The sequence below is a fragment of the Capra hircus genome, chromosome 21 (genome assembly GCF_001704415.2).
Source record: "Capra hircus breed San Clemente chromosome 21, ASM170441v1, whole genome shotgun sequence".
NCBI classification, from domain to species: domain Eukaryota; kingdom Metazoa; phylum Chordata; class Mammalia; order Artiodactyla; family Bovidae; genus Capra; species Capra hircus.
In genome coordinates, this window is record NC_030828.1 from 55,334,414 (window position 1) to 55,346,223 (window position 11,810).

Sequence of the window (11,810 nt, forward strand, 5' to 3'; positions counted from 1 at the left end):
AAAGTATTGGAGTTTCAGCCTCAGCATCAGTCCTTCCAATGAACACCCAGGACTGGTCTCCTTTAGAATGGACTGGTTGGATCTCCTTGCAGTCCAAGGGGCTCTCAAGAGTCTTCTCCAACACCACACTTCAAAAGCATCAATTCTTTGGTGCTCAGCTTTCTTCATAGTCCAACTCTCACATCCATACATGACTACTGGAAAAACCGTAGCCTTGACTAGATGGACCTTTGTTGACAAAGTAATGTCTCTGCTTTTCAATATGCTGTCTATGTTGGTCATAAGTTTCCTTCCAAGGAGTAAGCGTCTTTTAATTTCATGGCTGCAATCACCATCTGCAGTGATTTTGGAGCCCACAAAAATAAAGTCAGCCACTGTTTCCACTGTTTCCCCATCTATTTCCCATGAAGTAATAGAACCGGATGCCATGATCTTAGTTTTCTGAATGTTGAGCTTTAAGCCAACTTTTTCACTCTCCTCTTTCACTTTCATCAAGAGGCTCTTTAGTTCTTCTTCACTTTCTGCCATAAGGGTGGTATCATCTGAATATCTAAGGTGATTGATATTTCTTCCGGCAGTCTTGATTCCAGCTTGTGTTTCTTCCAGTCCAACGTTTCTCATGATGTACTCTGCATAGAAGTTAAATAAGCAGGGTGACAATATATAGGCTTGATGTACTCCTTTTCCTATTTGGAACCAGTCTGTTGTTCCATGTCTAGTTCTAACTGTTGCTTCCTGACCTGCATACAGGTTTCTCAAGAGGCAGGTCAGGTGGTCTGGTATTCCCATCTCTAAAGAATTTTCCACAGTTTATTGTGATCCACACAGTCAAAGGCTTTGGCATAGTCAATAAAGCAGAAATAGATGTTTTTCTGGTACTTTCTTGCTTTTTTCCATGATCCATCAGATGTTGGCAATTTGATCTACGGTTCCTCTGCCTTTTCTAAAACCAGCTTGAACAATGGATGTTCACGGTTCACATATTGCCGAAGCCTGGATTGGATAATTTTGACCATTATTTTACTAGCGTGTGAGATGAGTGCAATTGTGTGGTAGTTTGAGCATTCTTTGGCATTGCCTGGATGAAGGAATTGCCTTTCTTTGGGATTGGAATGAAAACCAACCTTTTCCAGTCCTGTGGCCACTGCTGAGTTTTCCAAATTTGCTGGCATATTGAGTGCAGCACTTTCACAGCATCATCTTTCAGGACTTGAAATAGCTCAACTGGAATTCCATCAGCTTTGTTCCACTAGCTTTGTTTGTAGTGGTGCTTTCTAAGGCCCATTTGGCTTCACATTACAGGATGTCTGGCTCTAGGTGAGTGATCACACCATCATGATTATCTGGGTCATGAAGATCTTTTTTGAACAATTCTGTGTATTCTTGTCACATCTTCTTAATATCTTCTGCTTCTGTTAAATCCCTACCATTTCTGTCCTTTATCAAGCCCATCTTTGCATGAAATGTTCCCTTGGTGTCTCTAATTTTCTTGAAGAGATCTCTAGTCTTTCCCATTCTTTTGTTTTCCTCTATTTCTTTGCATTGATTGCTGAGGAAGGCTTTCTTATCTCTCCTTGCTATTCTTTGGAACTCTGCATTCAAATGGGTATATCTTTCCTTTTCTCCTTTCCTTTTTGCTTCCCTTCTTTTCATGTATATACATATCAAAGGTATCGTTCAAGAAAAATTTCCAAACTGAAGGACATAAATTTCCAAATGTAGAGGGTCTGTCAAGTATCCAGCACAATGGATGGAAACAAATCCACACTGACATACCACTGTGAAATTTCAGATCAGTGGGAACAAAAATAAACTTCCAGAAGGAAAAAAGGTTATAAACAAGCATTAGGGTTACATTGGACTTCTAAAGAGCAACACTGGAATCAAGAAGACAGCAAAGCAATACCCATAAATTCTGAGAAAAAAAAATCATTTCCAAAAAAAAATCATTTCAATCTAAAATTCTATATCTAAATTAGCTGTTAACTGGGTAAAAGGGATATTTTAGACATTCAGGATCTCAACAAATTTAGCTCTTATGCACCCTTTTTCAGAAAGCTTTTGGAGGATGGCTATCCAAAAATGTGGGAGCAAGTGAAGGGGAACACATAGCAGATTGTGTTATGTGTTCAGAATATTCCCTGCCCTTCTCCATCAGGATTACAATTCTATTATATTTCCCCTCCCAACGACATCAAACTTGGCTATTGCTTTGCTTTGAACAATTAAATGCAAATGGGAATTATGGATATCCTTGCTCTTTTCCTTCCCAAATAGTGGGTGTGGGTCAGATCAGGACCGCTCCTGGATCCTGGAAAGAAGCTAACATGGAGCAGAGCTGCAGCCAACATACAGAGGATATCTACTGAAAGTGAGGAAAAAAAAAAAAACACCCTTTTTTATTATTAGCCCCTGAAATGTTGGAATCATCAGTGGAAAAAAAGAAGATGAAAGAAAGAAAGAACATCAAAAGCTAAGACATGTAGGGCTCTGGAAATGAGACCTGACACAAGAGAGAGACACGTAGACTCTCAGAATAGTGGCGAAGTTTGATCCCAGAATGACAGCTGTGAAGCAAGTCTAGAGAAGCATCAAAGTCAAAATGGTGAAAACCAGAAGGCTCTCACGTGTTTCAAAGAAGGCGAAGTTGATAGACTACCTAATGTGTCTGACTACATTGAAGAGAAATACACCTTTGGGGGAGGATTTGGCTATGAGCTAGGGATAACTGAAATGAAGTGAAAAGTAAAAGCTAAGTGTGTGTTTATAACTCTGTGTGTTGGCACTCAGTCGCTTCAGCCATGTCTGACTCTTTGACCCCGTGGACTGCAGCCCACCAGACTCCTCTGTCCATGGGATTCTCCAGGCAAGAATACTGGAGTGAGTTGCCATGCTCTCCTCCAGGGGATCTTTCTGAACCAGGGATTGAACCCACGTCTCCTGCTTTGCAGGTGGATTCTTTACCACTGAGCCCCCAGAGATGCCCCATCTATAACTCCATGAAAAACAAAAAAGAAAGGTAATCAGAGTATGTAGGCATTTACATAGTGATAATAACATACATATTGATTTGACTTAACCAACAAAATGATAGAACTGTATTGGCAGAGTGGATAGAAAAGTGCGTAAGTATGCAATTGGAGTAGGCTGGGGTTGAGGTAGTTGAAAGTAGCAATATAAGCATAGCATTTAGAAATGTGAAACAAATGCTAAAAGAAACAGCTGAAGGAGCTGACAGTTATTGGCTCTGGGGAAGGGGGCTGAGAAAGTCGGGGCCTAGGGAACTGCTGTTTCCTTTAACAGACCTTGCAGAACTTTCTGACACATTGCGGCACAGGCATCTTGAGGCTTAAGAATGCAAACGATACAAGGAGAAAATTAATGTAATAAACCAATGTGGAACACGTTTATACACACACACACACACACGCACACACACACACACACAGGAAGAAAGTAGGAAGGGAGGGAAGGAGGAAGAGGGAGTATGAAAGCATTTGTAAAATATAAAGCACTGGGGAAATTGGGTCATTTGTAGAGACATGATAGACCTAGAGACTGTGATACAAAGTGAAGCAAGTCAGAAAAACAAATATCAGGTATTAATGAATATATGTGGAATCTGAAAAAAATTGTTATAGATGATCCTGTTTACAAAACAGAAATAGAGACACAGAGAACAAATGTATGGATACCAAGGGGGAAAGTAGGGATGCGATGAATTGGGAAATTGGGATTGACATACATGCACCATTGATACAGTACACAAAATAGGTAACTAATGAGAACTGTATAGCGCAGGGAACTCTACTCGACGCTCTGTGGTGACCTAAGTGGGAAGGAAATCCAAAAAAAGAGGGCATAAATGAATATGTATAGCTGATGTACTTTGCTGTCCAGCAGCAGCTAACACAAAGTTGTAAAGCACCTCTACTCCAGTAAAATTTCTTCTAAAACTATAAAGTACTGGGAACATTCACAGTGACTGGAATCAAGTTAGAAGTCTGAGTAGCGTGGAAGCAGGAAGGTGTAATGGTGAGAGCATACTCTAGTTTCAGACAGCCCATGGTTCAAATTCTAGCTCTGCTCCATACTACCTCTGTGACCATGAGACTACTGCTAAACCTCGGTTTTTCTCACCTGTAAAACAAGGATAATAGACCTTCTCTTACAGAGTTACTGTAAGAATGAAATATAGAAAACACTAGGAAACTTTTCGCTGACATTAATCTTTTGTTCCCTCATCTTCCCTATGGATTAACAGACATTAAATGGATGACTAAAGGGCAATCAGTAGGAGGGGACATTTGAAGCAAAAGTCTGAAGTGATATGCAAACTGGAGAACCAACTTCAGAATAATTAAAACCAGTGTATTGTGGTCGCTTCAGCAGCAGTAATTGTCATGCCAGCTGCCTTAGAGCTACAGCTGTTTCTTTCCCTGTCTTTCCCTTTCCTTTTCCTCCTTCATTTCTAACCATTGTCATCGCCATTATCTTGTAGTGCACACTGAATATCTCATTCATTCAGCAAATGTTAATTGACTACCGAGTACATGCCTTAGAGTCTCTGATTTCCAAATGCTCAGTTTATCTGCCTACATAATTTAGACAACAGATTACGATTGCAGGTATGAAAAGGAATTCTTTTCTGCAACAAGAAATAGTTATGATCAATGATAGTTAGGGAGACTCATTAACTTTAGAGCGACCACAATGATATTTGAGCAGTATTCACCTCTCATAGTTGGAGAAGGGGGCAACAGAGGATGAGATGGTTGGATAGCATCACCGACTCAATGGACTTGAGTTTGCGCAAACTCTGGGAGGTAGCGAAGGACAGAAGCGTGGTGTGCTGCAGTCCATGGGGTCACAGAGAGTTGGACATGACTGAGTGACTGGACAACAACAACAACTCTCATAGAAGATCAGTTTCCTTTGCAACTAATGCAATTCTGATTCCAAAAGCCATTGTGCTTCCCTAATCTTGGTAATCAAAAAAATGTGAATTTTCAAAGTAGATTTTTATGTCATGCTAAATAAGCCTGTATGGATGTGAGAGTTGGACTGTGAAGAAGGCTGAGCACCGAAGAATTGATGCTTTTGAACTGTGGTGTTGGAGAAGACTCTTGAGAGTCCCTTGGACTGCAAGGAGATCCAACCAATCCATTCTGAAGGAGATCAGCCCTGGGATTTCTTTGGAAGGAATGATGCTAAAGCTGAAACTCCAGTACTTTGGCCACCTCATGTGAAGCTTTGACTCATTGAAAAAGACCCTGATGCTCGGAGGGATTGAGGGCAGGAGGAGAAGGGGACGACAGAGGATGAGATGGCTGGATGGCATCACGGACTTGATGAACGTGAGTCTGAGTGAACTCCAGGAGTTGGTGATGGATAGGGAGGCCTGGTGTGCTGCAATTCATGGGGTCGCAAAGCGTCAGACACGACTGAGTAACTGAACTGAACTGAACTGAAATAAGCCTAGTTCTTCCTTGCATGTTAAGAAGCAGTGTTTTCCTGGACATAAGAGAAAGGGAGAGAGAGAAGGAAGCTTTCAATCTCTTAGAGTTTACTGCCTGGAAAAATCTAATAATTCTGTAAGAGCATAGTTCTTTTTATTTTTTTTTTCTCATACCTATCACTCAGACATATTGCCCGGACTGATGTAAGGTCCTCTTAAAGATCACCATTCCTTCACTGAGAAAATGTCCAGAAGATCAATGATGCTTTCTGTTCCACAAAGTTTAGAAGATGAAAGAAACTACTTAAAGGACTACCTCACTCCTTCATAAACATCCTGGTATTCTTTTCTTCCTCCCCCTTCCAGTTGGACATGAAGGTTCTACACAAACCACCCCTAGGACCATCCTAACCAATCTTTACCCCAACATCCAGTGTAATTTGCCATTGCTGCTGTGGTTCTAGTAACATGCTCCGATTCTGACACAGATTATCTGGATTACCTAAACACAATTTAGGTAAACTCTCTAACCAGAGTTATTTCTCCTTGTCATCAACTGCTTCCCCAGGACACCCTCACTTCCCTATTTCCGTGTCCTTCCAATATGTATCAGCGAGGCAAGGATTTCCTCCCAGAACCTGCAGTGGGGTCCACCTTGTCCTATCTTGACGCAGTGTACCTTGTCCACTTACTGTTAACCAGAAGGTGCTGGCCCTGTCTCAAGATAACACAGTCATTCAGCCAACCTACTGGGAAGGATGTGTACTCATAAGAAAGTACGAAGCCTGATCTTTGAGATCAGGCAGCATATACATGCATGACTGTATACCCCTCCTTACCCGTACTGGTCTGCCTGTAAAAAGGCAGACATATGTTTATTTCCATACTTTGAGTCACTAACTGGGTTTGACAGGATATTGCACTAATTGGAATAATTAGTTCCACTGGCTGAAATTTTAGGAAAATAATATGATTTTGCATTTTGGGGGTGTAATAATGACTAACGATACTTTATGTCTGTACACATACTGTACGCATGTGTGCATGTGTGTATACTGTATGCATGTGTGCATGTGTGTATACTGTATGTATGTATGTATTGTATGTATGTATGTTCTGTGTGTTTGTCACTCAGTCATGGCCGACTCTTTTTGACCCCATGGACTGTAACAGCCCACCAGGCTCCTCTGTCCATGGAAATTTCCAGGCAAGAATACTGGAGTGGGTAGCCTATCCCTTCTCCAGGGGGTCTTCCCAACCCAGGAATGAAACCGGGTTTCCTGCACTGCAGGCAGATTCTGTACTGTCTGAGCCACTAGGCAAGCTAGGCACCATCTTGAGTGCTATAAACTAACTCATTTAATCCTCACAACTAGCCACTGAAGTAGGCACTGTTTTATCCCCACTTCACAAATGAGAAGATTAAAGCACAGAGAGGTCAAGTAACTTACAAGGTCACACAGCTGGTGGAACTGGGTGTTAAACCAAGCAATCCTCAAGGTCCACCAAGCCCTACCGCCCCGAGGAAACTAAGACAGGGATCTTTAGATCTTCCTTCAAAATGGTCTTTGTAATCCTTAAAATAAAGTCCAAAATGATTTCTCTCAGTGAATCAAGCAACTCCTAGTGCATCTGACTTCATCTTTACAATACATTTGCTAATGTAAACAGGAAAGCAGCCAACTACTACTAAAGTGTGTATTGTATTTATTAACAATACTATAAAATTCTGATGAAAACCCCTATTGTAATTCAGACTTGTGGGTTTTTTTTGTTGGCGTTCAGAAACTGGTCCAGCTGTTTCTCCAGCTGCCTGGTAATTCGACAGGAACAAAATCAGTGAATCCGTTCAAATTCGAAATTTTGAAAAGGACAATGCATTTCCTTTTGTCTTCGTAAAACACCTACATTTAAATTATAATGCAAAAGCAACCAGACACTGTGTGAACACATTTGCATAATTGGTGTCAGGGGTCTAAAGCAGAAGCAAAAGGGGGCCAGAAATTAATGGAACTGATAGAGCTGATTTTTCTATCCACCTTAGCATCTTTTCAAACCCTTTATAATGGAGACATTACATTGCTATGCAAATCTCCTTTAAATCTAGCTATATTATTAAGGGCTTAATTAGTTTAAAGAAGGAAAAATGCAACCATAAGGTTTTGCATGTTTGGATCTTTGCCTTTTTGTTTCGAACATGTATGATAAAACGTGTGCCCATTGCTGCAAAGATTTCATGCCATTCAGCACTTCTTTCTGACCCGTTTGCTCACAAAGCCTGCCACATCTGTTACAACAAACAGCCAGTTCATCGACCAGAAGGCTAACGTGGATAATTTAAAGCAAAATTTTAAGAAGCTGAACGTCTGCAGTAAATGTGGCCTATGTCCTTCATAGATTTTAGCTGTTCGTTGTGAAGAACACTCGTAATCAGGGATAATTGCTCGAAAGGAACGGAGACCCACTGAAATTAGCTCAAGCACAAGGAGTAATGATTAAAAGGATACAGGAGAATCTTGTAGAACCAAAGATGGTGGGACAACCAGATCTGGACATGGAACTTCACATGTCAAGGGACTTGAAAGCCATGGACTAAAGGTAGTCTTTTCATCTCTTCTAAGCTCAGTAATATCTTTTTTTTTTCTCTTGAAGATTGGCTTTCTCTGCTGCAGTCCCTTGGTAGAAAACAGCAGTCTAGCCCCAGCTCTTTGTCACTTAATAGCTCCACTGCCCAAGATAAACTATATAGAGATAATATCCTAATTCCAAATATCCAGGAGAGAGAATATAATTAGCCCAACCTCACTCAGGACAAGATTCTACTTCTTGCCCAGTGAGCTATGCTTTTGGGAGCAGCATCATATGACACTCAGTTGCTCTCCTCCCTTTTGTGAGTGGGGCCCATTGGCATTTTGAAAAGGATTCATTATAACATAATGTTGCCCTTCTTGTGGAATTAGATGAATCTAATTCATGAGTTAGCTTCTAAGCTTTCTTAGATTCCCATTTTATCCCTCTCTGCATCTATCCACCCTTGTCTCTATAGGTAACCTGAAACACTTGATTTTCTCATTTCTGCATTTACCGAAATCATCAACAGTGTTGACAAGCTAGTTGTGAGCATTTATCAACTTGCACAACCGATGCTGACTCTCTCCTTCTCATGAAGAATTTCCTAGAAATTTTGCTTTCCAGCTTCAAGAAATTTCACAAGTAATGCCTGCAAATATCTCCACCCTTGCCCTTAAACTAAGTGCTCTGTGACCAAAAATAACAACAAGAAAGACAATCTACACCTTTTAGTCAGAACCTCCAAAAAAGTGAGACCAGTGTAAATGCCATCTCTTGTGAAGATATATAAAAGGAAAATATAAAATGATATCCTTTTTAATCAACACATATAATTTTGAATTCCTGGCTGGAAATGGAGTCACTTCATTAAAATACAGACATATCACTGTCAATTCCAAGTGACATTTCAGGAAAGAATAAGTGATGGTACATCTAATGACTAAATTCGGTCATGATAATCCTTTGCCACTGTCATTTAGCTACCAAGATCCCTTTCTAAGAAGAAGAAAGGGCTTTATCTTCTCAATTAAAAAAAATTATGTAAGTTTTAATTTTCACAATGTATGTGAAAGTGTTCCCCTGGCATCTAGAGTTCCCATGGGTATAGAGGATAAAGAAGATTCCATGCTGAATAGCTTTTTAACTCAGTAAGAATTTAAAATTTTAGGAGCTGAAGATAGAGATGATTTCTAAATTGCGTCTATGCAGAAAATGCTGACTATGGGTACTAACCCAGGAATAACTACAGCCATATTTTTTCCCTTCTTGTGTTTTCCAAATGAGTCATAAAAGACCCTCTGCATTCAAATAGTGTGTCATGAAATGGGAAAGATAAGATACAGAAATTGGACATTGCTCTTTCTCCCTGATGAATCCAGCTTTTTGTTACCTGGTGTGAGGCCAGAATAGCCCTTCTAAAATAGAAGTGAGTTGTACTCCGCGCCAGCCATTTCCAGTACACTGTGCTATTTCTCTGCTATTTATGTGGCACCTCTCCCAGGGGAAGCAATGCTGCTTTGCCTTGGAGAATGTCTGGTCCAGTGGTTCTTAAGCCCAAGTGAGAATTAGGATTACCTGGGACCTTTTAAAAAATACCAAAATGTGGATTCTACCAGTTAAATTAGAATCTCTGAGAACCACACTGGGATATCAGTATTTTTAAAAAGCTCTCCAGAAGTTTCAAATATGCTACCAGAGTTGCGAATCTCTGGATTAGACTCTTTAAAGATAGGCTGACCATTACTTTTTGCCAACAGACCAATGTTTCTCAACCCTTATTTCATTATTGTATCCCAATGAGCATTTTTAGACATTTTTTTCCCTAGTTCTCCACCCCATGTGTTAGTTGCTCAGTCATGTCTGACTCTTTGCAACCCCACAGACTAGCCCTCCAGGCTCCTCTGTCCATGGGAATTCTCCAGGCAAGAATACTGGAATGGGTTGCCATGCCCTCCTGCAGGGAATCTTCCCAACCCAGTGATTGAACCCAGGTCTCTTGCATTGCAGGCAGATTCCTTACTGTTCGAGCCACCAGAAAAGCCACTAGGGAAGCCCAGTTCCCCACCCCTAGCCCCGTGAAAATTTAATACCACACATATATTGTATATTTGTTATGTATTATATGTAATCTCTGCTTTATACATAAGAGTAAGGCTCTTCTGTCCTCCAAGAATCAACTTTTGCCCCATTGGGGGCAATATTCTTTCCACTGAGAATGCATGTAGTAGGCTGAACAGATCAGTCCAGCTGGAAGGGCCAGTTGTGCTGCAATGACAAGCAACCCCCAAATTTCAGTGGCTTGAAACAATAAAAGTTCACATCTTGTTCGCACAACACGGGCAATAGAGGCCAAGAAAGGAGACTGCATCACAAACCTTTAATCCAGCACCCAGGCTGATGGAGCAACTTCTATCTGCAATATTACTGGTAATCATGGCAGAGGAAAAAGGGAGCTTGAAAAAAGCCTGCTTATGCCAGAGGAGCCCCCAAAGCCTCCACTCACATATCAAAGGCCAGAGTAAGACATGGAGACGTCTGAGTTCATGAGGATGGGTAAATGTGATCCTCCCACAAGCAGGGGAACCAGATATTGATGAGCAATCTACCAAGCAGGAAATCTTCTCAGACAATGAATCATACATGCTCTTATTGGTCACTAAGAGCATCTTTCTTGGTTACTGTGCACTTGGCTCCAGAGCAAAGAAGGGCATGACAGGACTCTGGCACAGCTTTTCCCTTCTTGGTTTTTACACTGATCTTTTACTTGAATTCAGGTGAAATTAAGAAAACACAGTGGTCTTTTTAAAAATATTTTTTCACAGTTCTACTAACTCTGTAGTAATGATCATGGCATTCTGCCTGCATTATTGACAAGATTCCTTTCACCAGCCTCTCCTTATAGTGTCTTGGAGCACATTGAGTTTTCCTCAGTGACTTCTGATCAGGTTTCATATTTCCAATTCGAGGTTTGGGAGGACTCATTACCTACATTATATACCCTGTGCAAAACTTATTGTAGCTTCAAACCCAGAAAATGCAAGTCAACGTCTCATTTCTTTTAGCAGTCAAATTTCTGCCAGTACTAGGCAGAAATCAAGATTTCTAAGCCTCATGAAGGAAATGGTCAGAATTATAAGCCATGATGACAGGACACATTGCCAACTGCCCTAACATAGAATGAAGTTTGGATACCGAATACCAAAAAAAAAAAAAAAAGAACGTAACTTCATGGTTGAAATCAGGCACATCATTTGCTGCTGCTGCTGCTAAGTCGCTTCAGTCGTGTCTGACTCTGTGCGACCCCATAGACGGCAGCCCACCAGGCTCCCCCGTCCCTGGGATTCTCCAGGCAAGAACACTGGAGTGGGTTGTCATTTCCTTCTCCAATGCATGAAAGTGAAAAGTGAAAGTGAAGTCACTCAGTCGTTTCCAACTCTTCACAACCCCATGGTCTGCAGCCTACCAGCCTCCTCCGTCCATGGGATTCTCCAGGCAAGAGTACTGGAGTGGGATGCCATTGCCTTCTCTGACGAAATCACTAGGGCGCCCTAAATATTGTGAGTCTCATAACGTCAATTCAACTCTTCCCTGCCAAAGAATCTGCCTGCCAGTGCTGGAGATGCAGGAGACATGGGTTTGATCCCTGGGTCAGGAACATCCCCTGGAGGAGGGCACGGCAGCCCACTCCAGTATTCTTGCTTGGAGAATCCCATGGACAGAGGAGCCTGATGTGCTACAGTCCATGGGGTCATGAAGAATTGGAAGCAACTTAGCAACTCAA